The following is a 21,545-nucleotide window of genomic DNA, read 5'->3' as shown; positions in this document are numbered from 1 at the left end:
TCCAAAAATTAATCTTCTTATTCTAACATCTTTCTAACATCTTTCTAACATCTTTCTTAAATGTTTTATTGTTACAGACGCAACATCCTATATTTTTTACCCAAACTTGCATGAACGTTTCACAAGCTTCACTTCTAGGGTAAGAAAATACGAGATCTCTCTCCGATATAAACGAGTGATTTCTAGCTTCCCATCAAGGCTAATTCACCACGTGTCATTAAGCTATACTAATACAAAAACTTAATAGCTGACACCTGCAATGCTTAAGTGCATGATGTTGTACACATCATTATTAGGACCAAGTCAAATTTAGTCGCACATGAATCAGCCTAGTCCTGTGCCACACAATCCTACTAAGCCTAAAAATGTGCCACATAATCCAACATTCTCCCACTTGGCACATTAGGCTTATAGGATACATAATATCTAGAATTATAATCATTAGTGCGCAAATAAAATTTCTAAATTACGTAAATGTCAAGATTAGGGAATACACTAATGTGAGTCATGGCGGTTACGAGTCGACGTGTGACAAGCTTCCTTCCATGTACTACAAAATTAGTTCATTCCTATAATAGCTTTCAGCAAGACATCATTAGTGCTCTCTCTATGAGCCTACAAAACAAAACAACATTAATGCATTTAGCAAGAAAATCCTGTATTGTATTTCAGTAAGTGTGCACACAAAGACAAAAGATACAGGAATACAGAAAACAACATTCTTAGTGAGATCTCAAGAGTCTAATGGAACTATCTGAAATCATCCATAGGTACAATTATAAAGGACCAATACCCATGGACGTAACATGCCGTGTATATGCATTTATGGATAAAACCTTTTGTCAATGGATCCGCTAACATAAGCTTTGTGCTTATTTGTTTCACAACAACTCGTTTTTTTCTAACCTCTTCCTTAACAATGAAAAATGTCACCTCTAAGTGTTTAGCAGCATCAGAGTTTGCATATTCATCGTTTTTAGTGAAAGAGATTGTTGCGCGATTATCACAATAAATTCTCAACGGCTTGGCTATAGTGTCGACAAGTCCAAGTCCTGAGATAAAGTTGTGCAACCATAATGCATGAATTGTGGCTCCATAACATGCCACATACTCAGCCTCCATAGTAGATGAAGTGTATACAGTTTGCTTTACACTTTTCCAAGATATAGCTCCACCGGCCAACATAAATATATATCCAGATGTGGATTTCCTACTATCGGAGCATCCTGCAAAATCAGAGTCTGAATATCCCTCCGCTTCAAGGACATTTTCTCTTTTATAAGTGAGCCTAAAATCCTTCGAACCTTGTAGATACCGCATCACTTTCTTTGCTGCCGTCCAGTGAGCCATGCCTTGATTACTTTGGTAACGACCAAGCATCCCCACTGCAAAATTAATATCCGGTCTCGTACAGATCATTGCATACATAAGACTCCCTACTGCAGAAGCATATGGAATTTTTCCATTTCTTTTCGTTTAAAATCATTCTTTGGGCACTGCGAAAGACTAAACTTGTCACCCTTCTGAATTGGTGTGACACTGGATGAACAATCCTTCATGCCAAATCTCTCTAAAATTCTCTCAATATAACTTTTCTGGGATAAACTTAACGTTCCTTGTTTTCGATTTCGAGATATCTCGATACCGACGACAAATTTTTCTTCTCCCATATCTTTCATTTCGAAATTTTTAGAGAGAAATTTCTTGGTTTCATGCAAAAGACCAAAATCATTAGTGGCAAGTAGTATGTCATCAACATATAAGACCAAAATTATGAACTTACTCCCACTGATTTTCATATAGATACACCGATCAAAAGTATTTTCCTTGAACGCGAAAGTTGAAAAGGTATCATTGAACTTTAGATACCATTGTCGGGATGCTTGCTTAAGTCCATAGATCGATCTATTTAGTTTACATACCATATGTTCTTTCCCCTTTTCAATATAGCCTTCTGGTTGCTCCATGTAGACTTCTTCCTCCAATCTCCCATTTAGAAAAGCCGTTTTTACATCCATTTGATGTAATTCTAAGTCATAGTGAGCTACTAGATCCATAATGATCCTCAATGAGTCCTTCTTTGATACTGGAGAGAATGTCTCGTGATAATCAATGCCTTCTTTATGATTAAAGCCCTTAGCAACAAGTCTAGCTTTATGTCGTTCGATATTGCCGGAAGCATCGTGTTTTGTCTTAAAGACCCATTTACACCCAATTGCTTTACAATTTTCTGGCAATTCGACATAATCCCAGACCTCATTCTGTTTCATGGATTTTATTTCTTCATTTGTGGCATTAATCCATTTAGCTGACTCAGTACACTTCATGGCTTGAGAAAACGATACCGGATCCTTATTTGATCGAATGTCAAAATCTGATTCCTTAAGATACACCACATAGTCAGGAGATATAGCAGATTTCCTGTTTTTATTAGATCTGCGAAGTTCAACTGACTGTGGTTCATCAACTGTTGGATCACTTTCATTAATGGGGCGTGTCTCGCATTCTTGTTGTTCCACGTTATCATTTTGATGATCGTTCAAGGGAACAACAATTCTTTCCGAAGTTATGGGAATAGGAACTATTACCCTTTTTCTTCAATTACATCACTACGCGAGTCACTACTCCCACTAGACTCACCATTTTCAAGGAATCTAGCATTACCGGTTTCGACAATTCTCAAAGTATGGTTAGGACAGTAAAACCTATACCCTTTGTATCTTTCAGGGTATCCAATAAAGAAACAACTAATTGTTCTAGGATCCAATTTCTTCTCATGTGGGTTGTAAACTCTAGCTTCAGCCAGCTGCACAACCCCAAACATGCAAATGCCTTAAACTAGGTTTCCTTCCTGTCCATAACTCATAAGGAGTTTTAGGAACTGACTTGCTAGGAACCCTATTTAAGATGTACATGGCAGTTCTTAGAGCTTCTCCCCACAACTTAATAGGTAAGGTTGAATTAGCTATCATACTTCTAACCATATCCAACAAAATACGATTACGTCATACTTCTAACCATATCCAACAAAGTACGATTACGTCGCTTAGCAACACCGTTTTGTTGTGGCGTCCCCGACATTGTGTATTGTGCACAAATGCCAAGCTTTTCAAGGAGTTTTGCGAATGGACCAGGATTTCTACCCGATTCATCATATCTTCCGTAATATTCACCAACACGATCAGATCGTATGACTTTCACCTTTTTATCTAGTTGTCTTTCAACTTCGGTGATTTCACCTTTTTATCTAATTGTCTTTCAACTTCGGTGATAAATATTTCAACGACGTTTACTGCCTGAGATTTATCACTTAACAAATAGATATAGCCTGAGATTTATCACTTAACAAATAGATATAGCCATACCGTGAATAGTCATCAATGAATGTGATGAAATATAACTCTCCACCCATGAATGGTGTGGAAGTAAAAGGTCCACAAATATCAGTGTGGATTATCTCAAGAAGCTCACTGCTTCTTATAGCTCCTTTCTTAGAGTGACTGTTTTTCCTTTAATACAATCAATACAAACTCCAAAATCAGTAAAGTCCAGTTGAGGGAGAATCCCATCCTTCACCAATCTATTTATTCTTTCTTTGGAGATGTGCCCCAATCTTTTATTTATTCTTTCTTTGGAGATGTGCCCCAATCTTTTATGCCACAAGTTAGCAGAGTTTTCTTTAATCATGCTCCTCTTGTTTCCAATACAGTTATTACATTCTAGGGACAAAAGATTTTCTGCAAATTTTTTATCAAGGTTAATTCTATATAAACCATTAATTATCATACCAGTACCAACAAGTAGAGAATTTTTAAACAGGCTGAAACATTGATTATTAAGTTCAAAAGAGTATCCAGACATATTTAACTTTGATAAAGATATCAAATTTCGAGACAATGTAGGTACAAAAAGGGTATCAAAAAGATCTATGTACTGTCCGGTGTGCAAAAATAGACGGTAGGTTCCTATTGCTTTTACTTCAGCCTGGCTATGGTTTCCCATGAGAAGAAAACGTTCAGTTGGTTTTGGGTTTCGGCTTGAAAGGTATCCCTGCAATGTATTAGAGACGTGAACATTAGCGCCTGAATCTATCCACCAAGTATTAGAAGGAGCCTCAATTAAATTTGATTCGAAAGTGCATACAAAGATGATTTCCTCACCTTTCTTTTTGAACCATGCCTTACGCTGTAGGCATTCATTCTGAAAGTGTCCTTTCTTCTTGCAAAAGTGGCAGGGAAAACTTTTATCCTTCTTAGCCTATAATGCATCAACAGGCCCTTCCACTTTTGGTGGTTGAGACGCAGATCCTTTCTTAGGCTTCCACTTTTTCTTATGAGCACTCTCAGACATAACATTAGCAACAAAATTTCCTTGTTGTTTAAGCCTTGCTTCCTCTTGAACTAACATATTCGAGAGTTCATTCACATTCCATTTTTCTTTAAAAGAATTATAATTTATCTGGAATGGACCATACAGAGGAGGCAAGGAATTCAAAATAAAACGAACAAGGAAACCTTCAGCCACAGTCATATCAAGGGCATTTAGTTTTGCTGCTATGCTAGTCATTTCTATAATGTGCTCCTGCATACTCCTTGAACCATCATATTTCATGGTAGTGAGTTTTGCCATTAGTGTTCCAGCTAAGGACTTATCAGCTGCACGAAAACGCGCATCAATTTCTTTGAGCAATTCTACAGCAGTATCAATAACGGGGATAGATGTCCCGATGTTTGGAAGAATTGCCATTCTAATGAACATTAGGCTTAATCTGTTCTACCTCTCCCAGACATCAAAATTTCTTTTGTCATCAGCACTGCTAGTGTCAGTAAGCGCAGCAGGTTTCTCGGCAGTTAAACAACGATCCAAGTCATTTATGGCTAGACTGAACTTGACATGCTCGCTCCATTCCGTGAAATTTGAGCCATTAAACACCGGAACGGATGCCGCATATGTATGCAAGTTAACAGGTACTGGGACTTGACACATTAAAATACATTCAAAACAGTATTAGTCCACAAGTACCAATAAACTAATTTATCATAACTTTACGAATACGCATCAAACAAAACACATCCTTTGGGATGGAAATGAAAAATACGTCCAGGTCGTCTATTTAGTGTAGTTTATCATGCATGTATTCTTATCAACATAGGGCATGTACCTTTGGGTATCAAAACCAATCACACATAAGAACACCATTACCATTTTCTTACAGTTGATAACGTCTTTGGACTAGTTGTTAACATTCATCAGGTAAAAACACACGTAACACCACACATCAAAATAGAATATGACTTGCTAGTCTGCTGTAGGCAAGAGTTTACTCCTTTGAGCTACTTTGGCATCCCATCAATACAAGTTAAACTCCAACCGCAGCGGAAACATAAATTATACTTACAACAACATGAAATCAAGGCAATTATGTAAGTCTATCTACAGCCTATGATTAGCACCAGTTCAAAATATGAAAATCACAAAGAAACAACCTTACTATTCACATCTTGCATCGTTGCTTACTGGGTCACATATATTAATCTTTACAATGTCCATTCTAAGTTAACATGCATGGAGCAGACGGACAACAAGATTATCAGGGAAACATAAGTATATCAATTTTATAAGATGAATGAAATCAATCAACAAGATATTACCAATTAAACTAAAATCAACAATTCACATGATTTAATTGAAGGCAGTATTTAACTTCATTTTGTGAAATCTTAAATTGGGTAAACATAAAAATCCAATAGCAAGGCTCTGATACCAAAATGTTAGCATATCTAGTCATGTTAACAAAACAATCCATGAGTAGATTATAGGATCTAGAATTTATTATGTTTACCACAAACAAATTAAAGAGATGAACCTGTACATACCTTGACACATTTTCTGGCAATATTCCCTTGTCTCCCTGTTGCTCCAATATGCTTGCTAACTTCAGTTTGTATGCTTGATCAGATTGAACTAAAATACTACTTTGATTTTAATTTAGAGGACCATATATTTCTTTACCCAAACTTTTCTAATTGCTACTCATAAGGGATGGATATTCACAAGCTTCACTTCTAGGGTAAGAAAATAAGAGATCTCTCTCCGATATAAACGAGTGATTTCTAGCTTCCCATCAAGGCTAATTCACCACGAGTCATTAAGCTATACTAATACAAAAACTTAATAGCCGACACCTGCAATGCTTAAGTGCATGATGTTGTACACATCATTATTAGGACCCAGTCAAATTTAGTCGCACATGAATCAGCCTAGTCATGTGCCACACAATCCTACTCAGCCTAAAAATGTGCCACATAATCCAACAGAATCGGCAGTTGTTCGCACTTCCAAGCTCCAGTAACTTATGTTACATGTCCATCTTGGCATGAGAAAATACTTCACGCGCCACGAGTTTCAAACTCCGGCTCTTTTCGTTGCTTGCAACTTGACCACAAATCCTAATCTTTGGACGTAGTCATGATCATTTTGCAAGGCTGCTCATGGGACCAGGTTAGGTGAGCTTGTACCGAGCCTAAGGGAAAATCTGTTGTGTCATATACAGTACATAAAAACTTACTCAATAAGTCTACATTCACAGGGGATGACATCCCTTGAACGTGACACAAAAATCCTAGGGCCCACAATAAATAAAAACCCTATCCCTATTTTTCTCCTGGTGGATCCCAAGAGTTTCTCTCACTCGGTGTGTTTCTCGGTGATGAATTCACGGTGTGTCTGGCACACCCGAAACTTATTTTGCTCTTATCTTGATTTTGGTACAGCCACCAATCTAAATGATGGATTATGTACAGTCAAACACTAATCAAACAGCAGGAGTTCGTTTTTCGACTTCAGAAAACGCAACCAAGAAAATACGGGCTTGGATAATGGATACATGAGATACATATCATATCGTTAATCTATCTTGTACACCCGTTGGCACTGACACATAATTTGACCTTGACCTTGTTTTGATAGATGTAAGTCGGAAATGCTTTACACACGGGACCAAAAGCACCGTGATTACACCGTGTGAGAGGGAATGGTGGGGTCTATTCCTGTCCTTTCCAATCCCGAAACCAAGCACGCTACATTTGGTCATGCAATTCTCTCGTTTGCGGTGTAATTGCTCTGTGTGTCTAGCAAAGCCCAATGCAAGTAGCTTTGCTTCCCTGTTTGACGCCTAGTCAGTAAGTTCGCGAGTGATTCGCGAATCATTCGCGAATTTTTCCGTATCACGAATTTTATCGTCTTATTCGCGTACGTTTGCAACTCCGAATCCAAGTCGCGTATTATGTGGCATTCCCGAATTATTCGCGAATCGTTCACGAATTTTACGTATCCCGAATGATACGTCCGTTTAATTCTCCATAAATTCTTTAGATTTTACTTTTCAAAGACCCCATTTTTTGGGCTTTACTGTCTCCCGAGAATACACGACCGAATATTAGACGTGTTGTAATTTTTATGAAACAAAAACGACTGAAGAGATTTGAAGGTGAAGGTGAGAGAGATCTCAAACTCACTAACCAAGCATCTAAACCACCATACGACGTACTCTTGGATAACTAATGTTGTATATATTATTAATATCATCATATTAAGTTTATTTTTTCTTTAAATAACTCACACATATGCATAAAAATTGGTCTATGACCTTATAAATACAAATTATTTGTTATATATAGATACCGAATTTTCAGAGCCGAACTCACATTTATAAATCGAATTATACACGTACGTATGCCGTTCCGAATTACTAACGAATCACGTCCCGTTAACCGAATTTTGGACCGAATCTGGATTTTACAAAACCGTATAATACTCGTACGTTTGTTGTTCCGTACGTTTGCCGAATCCCGAATTGCTAACTAGGGTTTGACGTAGATGCGACAAAAAAAAGTGCGCTTATCAAATTCATTTTAGTAATTATTAAGTTAATGATGATGGTGATAGGTGATAGGCATTGTATCTGTCCGAAAATGCTTCTCACCCCGCCAGCCCTCCCCCGGCCCTCCCCACACTCACATCACAATGATAGCGGCCCCCTGTTAACTCCAGCAGCCCATCAAAAACAAAATGAATGGTGAGAGATCACGACACCTATTGGGGGAGAAAGTGGGGGAGTGGTTTTGGGGTACGTAGCAGCTTCGGTATCTGTCACACACACACACTTCTGACTCGTCTGACTAACTTTTGGCATATGCATAGATGAACGAGCGGGCACGCTCACTTTAACTTGCTCCGAAGTCCACAACACATCCCACTCAATGACATGGCATGCTAAAATAATTCACGCCATCTTGAGGATATCTTCCGGTTTTCTCTTCTTTACTTGCAAACTGGGTTGCACGAACGTTCCATTTCTTGAGTCGTGTCCGCGTCCGACTCGCGTCGGACTTGGGACGCACGTGGGACGTTGACACGACGCTGTCCGCTGCATCAATTTACGCGTCCTGCGCGCGTCTGGTTTGGACGCACCGATGACGCGTGTCCGGCGCATTTTTTTTTTCATTTTCATTTAAACTTCTTCCTTTATTTTTACTATTATTAACCAAATGAAGAAAGACAAACATTTAGATCAATAATTTAGGTCTTTATTAGGGTTTTGTAATTGGAAATGACATCACGTATATCCTTAGTTGGGCATGTGTTGTTCTAAGAATGCATTTTAATTGTGTCATGTGTTTAATAGTGACCGACTGTTTGACATTCGGCGTGTATAAACAAACGATATATTCTTTTCTTTTGAAATTTATACACGTGTAGCATCATTTTCTAATTTTTAGGGTCGAAAATACTGGACTTTGCTATATAAATGCATGATTATATATATAAATAATATATAAACAAAATATGTATATACGTGTCCGCGTCCTAGTTTTTTGAGAATTTTGTAGCGTCCGCGTCCGCGTCGTGTCCGCGTCTGTGCAACCCAGCTTGCAAACTAAACCGATCAATCATTACTTAATAACGACGGGCATGGGCTTAGTGGCTCAGCAGAGAAACAGGAATATCCCGGGTAGTATGGAACCCCAGAAAATTAAACTATCATTTTTTTAGTGGTTTAGAGCGTCCACAATGGACTAGCAAAAGAATAAATTTGGTCGAAAAACCAATAGCAGCCGAATGTACTAAAACCAAATATGCTGGGATTTTCCAAGGTTTTGGAGTATATTTGGTCTGAAACCCGGATCAAAACTATATTTGATCATGCAAAGTTTAAAAGTACGTTCGATATCAGGCGCAGGTATAATAACTATTTGGAATGGGGAGAATGTATAGTATCCGCACGCTGGTGAGGCGTAGATTTAGATTCCGTTCGAATGAGGCGGAAGTATAAACGCCTGATGAGGCGTGAATATATAGTCCGTCCGACGACAGGCGAACATTTAAACTTCGTTTGATTCACGCGAACATTATATTAACCCCCCATCAGGCGTATCTAATACGTTCGCCTGACATCAAGCGAACTATATACTCAAGCCTGTTTGGGGCGGAGTTTATACCTCCGTCTGGTAATTTCCGACCGTTGATCAATTTTGCGACCGTTTTGATTATTCTTTTTTTCGAACGTTTTAAATTTTTAAACGTTTAATTATAACGGCTACCTTTCTTTCGTATACCTATATATACATATGAATTTCTTTAGCATTTCCTCACAACTATCAATTCAATCATCTACCAGAACAAGAACAATCACGATATCATTTCTTCTTTCAAACCGTTTAGAGTTTCTTCATTGAAATCGTTTAGAATGACAACACGAGTACCACGAGGTCCAATTTTTTCAGTAATCGATGTGTAAAATTCATTTATCAATATCTCAATATCCTGGTGTTGGAACCGATCAATCAGAAGCGGCGTTGTGGAGTAACATACCGAAGCTCCCTTTGACCTCAATTCAAAAACGATTTCAGGAAATAAGTAAAGATCCAAGCGCTCTTCTCTACAAAAGAGGGGGAAGTGGAAGGTGAATATCACACTGGATGGGGTCCTGAAAAGAAGATAAGTATTCTTTATTTATTGAACACTTATTAATAATTATTGAGATGTGCATGCACTAAACTGTTTTTAAAAACAATAACAACTTGAAGAACTAAGGAAGCGGCTCAAGGAATGCAATGATGGAAAAAAAATTAAGCACGAAGAGTGCTACCCAATTATGTTAGAAAATATAAAATATTCACGGCAATCGACATTTGTGTTCAAAACGATACACGATGAGGAAAATTCTGAGAATGACGGGGAACACGGGAATGACAGCATCCCACAACTTAAGGCGAGTCTATAACGACACCGATATAAGAGACATGGAGAACATATATCTCCGTAAGTTGGGAAAAAAGCCGCGAAACGACTCAAGAAAACATGGAGAGAAAAATCCACTACCACAAGAGGAAATGATGAGAATAATTATTAAACAACAACAAAATTTCAATTCCCATTACCAAGCACAATCAAAAATCTAGATGGAACAAAGAGCATACGAGTTTGCAGCAAAACAAGCTGAGTCTGCAGCAAAACAAGCAAAGAGCAGACGAAGAATTTCGCATCATTATGATGGATGTCTCTAAATTGGATCTTGTACAAAGAGAGTACTTCGAACTTCGAAAGGCGGACATAGTGCGGAATAGAAGAAACCAAGCTTAAAGCGTAGGCGGATTAGTTCAAACCGTAATTATTATAATTAATAAATGACTAATAGTTTTAGTAGTTTTATTGTGTTTTAATATTTATTACTACCTCTGTTTTAAAAATAGATACTTTAAAAATGAAAAAGTGAAAGTATCTGTTTTTAAAAAACGGAGGGAGTATTATCGACTTCTGAACAAGTTTGAGCTTGTTTGGTAATTGATTTGCTCTCCGTTGAAGTTTGTTGACATATCTTATTTTATATTTGTACTTGAAACACTTAGAGAGTTCATGACCCTTAAAAGTACAATAAGAACATGTCAATGTGGAGGACGGTTCAGACACCATGGCTGAGCATGCTGCTAAATAGATTGAGGTACCTGAAACATGTGAGATAGAATTTTCAGTAGACAAGGAAAAATCCATTTTATCCTCCAAAGTGGTTGAAGAAGTTTCTCTAGGAAGAATATCAAGATTGATGTACATATGGCTACAGTTATCAAAATCAATATTTTCACCAAGGAGTGCAACACTTGATTTTTCATCTTCAATTGAATCATAGTGATCAGACATTTCATCAAGAGTTGCAGCAAGACCTTTGTTTCCAGTGTATTTTCTACGATTTGAACACTCATTAGCAAAATGATCAAAACCTTTACATTTGAAGCACTGTGGCATATCCTCATCATCAATATCGACGGTGTCCCTGTTTTTAGGAGGGGCACGGTCATGAGGTTTGACTGATAACCTAGGTTTATCTCTGGTTAAACGTTTACTTCTCTTCAAAATAAGATTTCTGAACCGTCTTATGATCAGTGAGACTGAGTTGTCAAGATCTTCATCTGATGAATCAGTCTCAATAGGATCAACTACAGAGTTGCCAACACTTTTACTTTTGTCAAGCAATTTAGTGTTCTTTTGTGCTTTGAAAGCAATATCCTTTTCATATTTGGATGTATGCTCATGATCAAAGATCTTTAACTTCCCAACAAGAGTGTTTCTTGAAAGTGTATCGAGGTTATTTCCAACGATCCACGAATTTTCATCACAATGTCCTTGTCAGGAATAGTCTTACCCAATGCAAAATATGCATTAACAATTTCAGACACTTTGTGATTAAACTCATCAAATGAATCTTCATCATCAATACGAAGGTTTTCCCAATCAGAATTTAGGTTTTGAAGCCTAGCTTCCTTTTCATAGGTATTCCCTTCGACTATGGTTTCTAAGATATCCCAAACATCTTTAAACTTATTGCATGTGGTCACATGGTGCTGAAGATCTGGGGTAATGTCATGGATGATCGCATTTAAACCGTCAGAATTTTGCTTTGCGGCGAGAATCTCGTCTGGTTCATACGCACCAATATCCTTTGGTGCAGTAACACCGTTTATTGTAACCATTGGAGAATCATAGCCATTAACTACACGAACCCATGATTAAAAATCACGCGCTTGGAGTAAGGCACGCATAGCAAATTTTCACCATAAGCAATTCGAGTCATCGAATACTGGCGGTACGTTTATAGAGATAGCGCTTACGTACATAGAGTCATATTGCTACAAACACAGACTTATTAGGTCTTAAACGTGTTTGCCTGCTCTGATACCAATTGAAAAAGCGGGGGTCTAACAATCACACCCAATATTCGGCAATCTGTATGGACTAACTCCAATATAATTCCAAGAGAATCAACTAGACAGTCAGACTCAATCAAGGAAAATATATCTAAGAGTTATATCTCTGTTTCTCAATGTAATCATCAAATCAAACAGATAGAATCCGTGAGCCTGATTATCATGGGAAACAACTTGAACGGTACCAGAGACCAATGTTCAAGTGTCAATCAATTTTAATCAACAACCAAAGGTTGGATTTACCAATTGATTGAACTACGCACAACCTGTGATATTTCAATTATATAAGCAAATATAACGCGAAAAAGAAATAACACAGACACCAAAAGTTTTATTAACGAAGAAACTGCAAATGCAGAAAAACCTCGGGACCTAGTCCAGATTTGAACACCATACTGTATTAAGACGCTAAAGACTCTAGCCTAATACAAGTTAACTTCGGACTGGAATGTAGTTGACCCGTAACCAATCTCACACTAATTAAGGTACAGTCGCGTTCCTTACGCCTCTGAATCCCAGCAGGACTCTACACACTTGATTCCCTTAGCTGATCTCACCCACAACTAAGAGTTGCTACGACCCAAAGTCGAAGACTTGATAAACAAATCTGTCTCCCACATAAAAGTCTATTTTGATAGATAAATCTGTCTCCCACAGAAATACCTACGAAGTTTGTTCCGTCTTTTTATAAATCAAGGGAAACAGAAACCAATTGATAATTCGGTCTTATATTCCCTAATAACAACCTAGAAATATCAATCACCTCACAATAACTTAACTATGTGGCAGTAAAACAAGTTATTGTGGAATCAAAAAGAATGAGACGAAAAGCTTAGTGATTACTTTTTATATCTTACCTATCGGAGATATATCTCGAGCAAATCTTAGAGAATATAATACTCAATATGATAGAACAAGTAATATCAGAACACGTAACTATAGAGAAAATAGTTGGGTCTGGCTTCAGAATCCGAATGAAGTCTTTAAGTCGTTAACCTATAATGGATTTTAGGAAAAACCTAGGTTAAAGGAGAATCGACTCTAGTCGCAACTAGTATCACACAGGAGGTGTGGGGATTAGGTTTCCCAGTTGCTAGAGTTCTCCCTTATATAATCTTCAAATCAAGGTTTGATAACTTTGGAACAAAGCAATCAATATTCACCGTTAGATGAAAACCTGATTTAAGATTCAAGCTAATATCTCTCCACCGTTAGATGGTCTTAGCTTGTTACACACAAATGAAATATACCTTCATTTAGATATGGGTAACCGTACCTAAACGTGTATATTGAGTTGGCCCAATAACAGTTAACCGAAGTTAACCATACAGACACTTTTATCTTAACCATGTTCATCTTAACACTTCTAGATCAAATAATAATCAAATGAATCTAATAGTGTTACTCATATAGTTGTTCAATTGTTTATATTCTCATATAAGTATACAAGACACAATTGAAGCAAAATCGGATTGATTCAAAATAATCAGATCATGAACACTTTAGCCATGGTTTGCAAAGATTGCATTCCTTAATATATAAATGTATATGTTCATGAGTATGAATCATACTTAATCGATCTTAGAACTTAACCACATAAGTTTGCAAATGGGTACGCAAAATTAAGTTCCGAACTTGATCCTTTCCGACAGTTCGCAAACGGGTACGCATACTGTCGTTAAGGACTTGATCTTTTCCGACAGTTCGCAAACGGGTACGCAAACTGTCGTTCCGGATCGAATTCAGGTAAACAAGTTTGAAAACGGGTACACAAACTTAGTTCTCGGACTTTCACGTTAAAACCGTTCGCATACGGGTATGCATACTTGGTTCCCGGACCTGAATCATTCTTATAACAGTTTGCATACGGGTATGCATATTGTATGTTGATACATGAAAAATAGTACCCCTTAACGGGTCTGGGGTGCCCCGAAAAGGGGTGATAAGCCTAGTATGAAACATGGGGACTTGGGGACTAGGCCCAAGTCCAATGTGAAAATACCCATGAAGAAACAAGGACAAGGAAGGGATTAATAAATAAGGAAGAGGTTATATTAAGGAATGACATTAGAAGTAATTAAGGAGGTTTAGTACATGTGTCATGATGTCATAAAAGGAAGGACTTTTGGAAAGTCTATATAAGGAAAGAAAAGGTATAATGGAAAGGCAACTCTCTCTCTTACTATTCCTAGAAAAGTGAGGTCATTTGGTGTGACTAGGACGGGTAGAACCAAAATCAAAATCACCTTTCAACATTTGGCGACCACACCCGGAGGCTCATGCCTAGCTCACCATGACACACTTAGGAGGCGCTAGCTCAGGCGCGATAAAAAACCAACTAAACGACCCGCCACTTAACCAAGAAGGCGAGAGATTGGGGATAGTGTCGAACCCAATCACACAGGTAAGAACACCGGACGCTCCACACGACAAGAACAAACAACAGGGAGTCGAGAACATGCCACCCATACAACCTTCTCTGAAGGAGATGGAGAAATAGCTAGACGACCACGTTCGCAGAGAGAAAGAGTTGAGAAATCTCCTGAAGGTGGTCAGCGCCGAGCAGAATACCAGAGGAGCAACGGAAGATTCAGCTGAAAAGGGAGAAGAACCTGTAGCTATGATACAAGAGGCGATGTCCAAGTACTTAGAAACAAACTACAGAGCAGTGAAGTAGGACAACTATGATTTCATGGCTAGTCCATACTCCTCCGAGGTCACAGAATACCGGTACCCGGAAGATTATACTTCGCCGAAATTCAAAATTTATAATGGTCAAGGGAATGCGCGGGAACACATTAGCCGATTCCTATCTATTATGAATGATCACACAAATAATGGGAAACTTTGCTTCAGGGAGTTTCCGAAGTCGCTAACCGAAACGGAGTTTACTTGGTATGACAACCTAAAGTCAGGAAGCATTGGCTCGTGGTCGACCATGTCCACTCTCTTCCTTAGAAAGTTTTATTCAGCAAAAAGAAAAGTCACCACTATAGACTTGAGCAAGTGCAACCAGCGCCTAGGTGAAGAAATAGGAAAGTACATCGCCAGGTTTCGTCTTCTCACCTTAGACTGCCACGAGGACGTCAGGGAAGAAGCGCTAGTGGAGATCTGCGTACGCGGAATGACACCATCCTTCAAGAAAAGCCTGGTCAACTTCCGATTCCCGAGATTCGTCGAGTTAGAAGAAGCGACAGCACGAATCGCCGATTGTGTCGAGGAGCACAACTCAGACTATGCCTGACGTAATACAGTCAATGCCGTGTCAACCGTGCCTAGGAATATCCGCGCAAACAATAACCGAGAAGGATGGAGCACACAAACGCTACCCCCGCCCTTACCTTGCAGTACAAAGCATATCGTAGGCTTGTTAGACCACTGGATAAAAACAAAGAAACCTAGTTGCCTCCAATAAAAACGGATTCCAGTACCATTGATAAGAACGATGCTAGGTATTGTCACTACCATCGTAGGATACATCACCCCACAACCGATTGCTATAACCTCCGAAGAATGTTCCAGAGGAAGCTGGAGATAGGCGAAATCGAGATGAGTAATCTTGCAGACGGTGAGGCAATTCAACATCAAATCATGATGCTCTCTCATGACCCGAGCGTAGATGTTTGGAAGCCTCGGGATGACGATGAGGAAGGGGCGTGTGAGGTCTAAATGGAAAACCCTGCATTCACAAGCACATATAGCGTGGTCAGAAAGTTCGCCCAAATAGTATAATCCCAACAATTTTTTGATTCTCTCGGCTTCAACGAAGATCAAATCAAAGAAGTGTAGAAGGCTATAACAGCTATCGTAGCAGGCAAACCCTACGCCCCCTCCCCAAGGAGGCGATCGTGTTCAGAGACGAAGACATCTGTGTTAGATCATAGCTCGGTTGAACCCACCAAGCGTTGGTATGTCAAGTTTGGTTGTCATATTTTAGTGAATCAAAACTCATGTTGTCGCTTGATTATGTACTAGAGTCAACTTCGTATAGGTTAGTTTGAAAGTATTAGGATAATGAGACTTTACAAGTATTGCAAAGACTTGAAGATGTGGAGAAGCAAGGAGATACAACGACAACAATCATCCTTCCACTTGAGATTAGTGATATTTGACTTGAACTGTTTCATTCCCTAACTATCTTTCAAGTCGTGCATATTGAAAACGAAACTGCGAAGCATGAACACTCTAGATAGACATAGTTGGAATACAATACGAGGTTTATTGTTTAACCATTAAACTTTGTAGATAAGACATCGACATAACCGGTTGAATGCTATTGTGATTATGTATGGGTATAAGGTGAGGATTTCATCCTAGGAAACAATGTTTTACATTTGTTTTAAGGAAGTAAATTCATGAACTTGTTTTATGAATCGAAAAGGAAATCGCCAGGCGTTATTGGTATTGTTATTCATTGCATACCTTGTGAACAACCAATATGTGTGATTTAGTATAACCGCTCACGACTTGTTTGTGTTCTTGGTAAAACTATTCACAAAGGCCTGACTTATGTATTGGTGTGACTTTTATTAGTGAAACCGATCTTAAGTAATCACCTGAGATGGTATGATCGATTTAGTGTTATTGGTAAGACCGACTCCGGGCAAAAGGGAACAGATCCTAGTAAGAGGTGCAACCTATCACAAAAGGGGAATCGATCCTTGTATGAAGTGCAACAAGTTTTTAGTAGAAAGGGGAACCGATCATATGAACATGTGCAACAAAATACAAGTTTATACCATAAATATGTGGGAACTGATCCTATGGACATGTGTAACAAGGGAGTACCGATCCTTTGAACATGTGCAATCGGCCACAAAAAGTCTCAATCAAATCCGAGCATGTTTTGTGTTTTTAACACAAAAAATTATCCAAAAATATCTTTTCGATTTTTCTATTATTCTTAGGGATGAACATGGTTTCGGTTTTCCGTTGGAATCGGACCAAACAAAACTGATTAGGAAGAAACTGAACCAAACCATTTACTAATGGATTGGTTATGGTGTAGAAAGTGGAAAACCGATAGTATTGGTTTTGGTTTGGTTTGACCTCTAAAACCGAACTAAAAACCATTGGAAAGCCGATTAATTTTTATACTTAGTTTTCATCGTTGATTTACAAGTATTAGATTCTATCCATGGATTTGGAGGATAAATAGAAACCCCAAATCTAATATTTCAGTATGATACTTTCTTCTTTCTCTTTCTCATTCTCTCAGTCGCCTCCCTTGTCCACCCTCAACTACGACAATTACTGCTGCTACTGGAATTTCTACTTCCCGTCTTCCTTATTTCTTAAACATTTGAACTGTCAGTTTCAGGAAACTGACATAATTATCGGTTAACCGAAAACCACTGGAAAAAACCGAAACCGGATGGAACCATTTGGAAACCAAACCAATGGTTAATGGTTTGGTTTGGTTTAGATTTTTAGAAACCGATAGTATTGGTTTCGGTTTTGGTTTGGCTAGAAACCGAACCAAAACCGACCATGAACAACCCTAATTATTCTAGAAATATTAGAGATACCGAAAATATATTTGGTTAGTGTGGAAAGATGTCGACATACTTTGAACACATACAGTGATGTTTATCTTTTATTGTTCAAAGTTATTCCTTAATAGCTAAAGGAAGAAAATCCCAGGATCGAAACATAAATAAGTTAAGAATATTTTAATTAAGGTCATAATTTTATTTTAGGAAAATAAGAATTAGTAATGTGCATTTACTAGTTAAAGATTTTCCAAAGAGATTTTCGGTCATTATTTTTGGACAGAGCATTTCCAGGAATTATGAAAACCGAATTTGTGCTTTAATTAATATCTTGAGAATATTTTCGGCTTTGGAAATTCCTTGGTGTCCAAACTTCCTTGTCTATAAATACTTGAAGTTTGCCTTCTAGCAAACTAATCGTTCGTAACAACCAGCTTCCTCTTTGTTGTGTTGTTACTGGTGTAGCCGCCTATTCGGAGAGGAGAGTAACCTAATTAGGCGAAATCTCTTACGGCCGCTCAGTTTAAAGTCTTCTTTGGGATTGAGAAGCTCTAGCGTGTACCGTTGGTGGGAAACTAGATAGTTGCGGTTTATCTTTTGTTTTCATTGATTTGATTGACTAACGATGGTTGAACTTTGATTGCACCTAGTTTGTTTATGCTTGAGAATCTTCTCTTCTGATATAAGATTCACTCAAACTAGTTCAGAGTTTCGACAGGGACCTTTAGACTGTTGTTAGTTCTAAAGACGATCTTGTAATAATCCATTGTTAACAGAATCCGTTCTGTGCGTGATTGATCACAAGAGATTCAAGTGATTGTGTGCAGTTTATTATTGAAGATCTAAGAATATTTGAAGACGAAGAAGATATTGAAGATTTATGATTTGTGGGTTCATAATCTTTGGTGTGCACAATACTTGTTTCGGTAAAAGAGGATCCAATTAATAATCGGTTTATCCTTGTGATAGATTAGATTGATTAATTTAGTAGATCGGCATCAACACAATTCTTTGGAGTAATAGTGTTGTTGGCTTAATCTTAAACGATTACTTCGGTAATTGAATATAAGATAGATCTAAGGACCTGACGAAGGAGTTTATGTTAAGATAAACAGAAGTGCCTTTGTCCGACTCATATCACTTGGTTGAAGAGAGTTGATACCAAACAAATTTGTTGTTCCTTTACTGTTTGGAATACGAACCAAAGGAATTGTTCCAAATACGTGACTAAGGTCGGAGGCGTCGGAATACAGACGGAACTAGGTGAACTATAGGTTTAGTTGCTTGGTATCAACTATACGAAGTTAAGTGTAATTTTGTATAGCGGCTTAATCCTGAGAGTATTCAATTCTGGTCAAGGTCCCGGGGTTTTTCTGCATTTGCGGTTTCCTCGTTAACAAAATCTTGCTGTGTCATTTACTTTATATTTCCGCATTATAATTGTTTTATTATAATTAAAGTAAATTACACAAACGTTAATTCCTATTTACTTGATAAGTGAATCCAATTGTGTTTGGTTAAGTCCGAACCTTTTTATCAAGTAACATACTTCGTTGTTGTATTGTCTCGATCTCGTATCCATAGACGATCACACGAAGTGTGAACCGATTAATTGTATTGTCTCGACTCAGTCCATAGACAATCACTTTCGGAGAAAGGACTTATAGGTAGGAAATTTTTTAGCTCGAGGTATATTTGGGTACCCTCGCCTTTTCAACCTGCTACCTAGGAGAACACCTTAGGCCCTTGTACTTAACGGTTCACATCAACAAACACCCACTGAAGATAGCCTTTGTAGATGGAGTCGTCTTTGAATCTAGTTTCCATGCACACGTTAAACATCCAGGGAGTACAACGGTCCGCAATCAGGATGCGAACTACGACAATGAAGGGGTTCGGAGGTCACACCCAGACATCCATTGGAATCGTCAACCTAGTCATGAAAGTCGTCCCTATCCGAGCGCTTACACCATTCTACGTACTAGAAGATGACACCACGTTCCATGTACTACTAGGAAGAGGATGGCTACATAACCATAAGGTGGTAGCGTCGTTGTATCACCAGTGTGTCAAGATCAATATGGGAAGTAGGCAATACCGTATCCCTTCCACGAGCAACGCTTCCGACCCACAGGAAGCATACATGGCATACGCAGTCTTCTACGACGAACCAAAGGAGGCGGATGAAGCTCCCGAAGTACGACTTACCCCACTCCCTAAGTGGGGAGAGAAAGAAAAGCCGGAGCCTACTAAGTACGTGTTTAGCCCTTCCAGAATGGTGTTCCCCACCGAAAGGAAGAGAAAACAATAGGAGCAACCCAGATTCCAACGCTTCTCCAATCTGGATGGAGGGCATGTATACCGCTTGTAGCAATCAGCTGAAGGAGTACCCGCGGATGTGCAATATTGCGCCAATGCGACGACGACCGAAGTGGAGATTCTCTCTGAAGATACCAAGTGAAGTCTAGCTGTTGATAATGGATTTTAGTTCAGGGATAAAGTTGTAAAACCAGTATTTTATGTGCTTACATCGTGCAAAGGATAAAGCCATTTGATAAGCGATGAGCGCATAAAACCTCTCGCTTTATTTATTTGAAGCAATTCGATAAACACACAAAATTCACCTAGAATGGTGCATGTAGCAACAATCCTAAATATTCTGTGAATTTATAACATTATTAATTAATGCACGATTTGCCTAGTATTTCCTATGTTGTTCCTTGCCTAACTCTCATTACTAGCAAGACATGACGACTGAGTGTTCACTCTCAGCAGAGTAGCATGAATCTTCGTGCCAATATTGAGACATGCATGAAATACCCACAAATGCTAAACCACTATCTGACAAAGAGAGTCTCGCATCGACGCGCTTTGGTTATCCCGATCGAGCATGCTTAATTTCCTTAAGGGAAATCTAGACTGTCCAAATCAGTCTCAGAAACGATCGCTGCACAAGTTGGTCGCGCAATTTAATAAGCCTAGAAAAACCCTAGCAAGAATAAGCGATTGTCGTGATGACCACCGGCAGGCCCACTTATGCCCTAGCCTATCGAACATCACACGAACATCTCCTAGCAACGTCAAACGCCAACCCTAAGTAGGGTGGCCGTGCTGCTTTGTAGAGATTCAATCGAGCTTAGACTGTTCAAGGCAGTCTTAAAGTCATCACGACCGTCCAACTTCACCAGCCTGGTTGGACGGCTTAGATCGTCCCGCGAATGATCAGTGAAGCGCTAATGCACACATTGGCGGGCCCACTCTGTCCCTACCTGATCTGCTTGCTCACGACATGGCCATAGAGCCATGAACGTTTGCCCAAAACACCGATGGGCGTGGGGCTCTTCAAGGGTCACGGAAATCCCACTAGCATCTTAAATTGATCTCAACCATCCAACTTAGCCAGCAATTTGGATGGCTTAGATCGTGCCTAGGGTCATCAGGGAGGTGCACATATGTTCCCCATCATCCCAAAGTGGGCCCCACACGATTGACCTCTCCAAAGGAGAAGCATAGCTTGCCAAACCGATTGGCCAAAGTCACGCGTGCGTGACCGTTTCAAAACCCTAATTAAGTTTGCGGTGCTGCATAATTGTCGTAGTTCGATCGCGTCCATCCATCTTCACCAACCTAAACGGAGGGTGTAGATATAGACTTAAGAGGTACCAAAAGTATCAACGTGATCGCCGTGGCCCACCTATGCGTGTGACTGATCGACCTAGCCAACCATGGTCGAGCGCCTCGAAACGCACGCCCAAAGAAGGCATGTCACGCGGTTCCCAGATCCTTTACG

General features: G+C 39.0%; 1 long non-coding RNA gene across 1 annotated transcript; it reads right to left on the bottom strand.

The window, feature by feature from the left end:
* Window positions 1-3,808: 3,808 nt before the first annotated feature.
* Window positions 3,809-6,111, bottom strand: LOC113319507. Its single transcript, XR_003345562.1, has 3 exons — window positions 5,877-6,111; window positions 4,161-4,976; window positions 3,809-4,050 (listed from the first exon to the last, which is right to left on the bottom strand). It is a non-coding gene; the product is annotated as an uncharacterized LOC113319507 (long non-coding RNA).
* Between the last annotated feature and the right edge of the window lie 15,434 nt (window positions 6,112-21,545).

Source organism: Papaver somniferum, chromosome 10 (assembly GCF_003573695.1).
Source record: "Papaver somniferum cultivar HN1 chromosome 10, ASM357369v1, whole genome shotgun sequence".
NCBI classification, from domain to species: domain Eukaryota; kingdom Viridiplantae; phylum Streptophyta; class Magnoliopsida; order Ranunculales; family Papaveraceae; genus Papaver; species Papaver somniferum.
The sequence above is the reverse complement of the archived record's forward strand: the minus strand, read 5'-3'. Positions and strand labels throughout refer to the sequence as shown.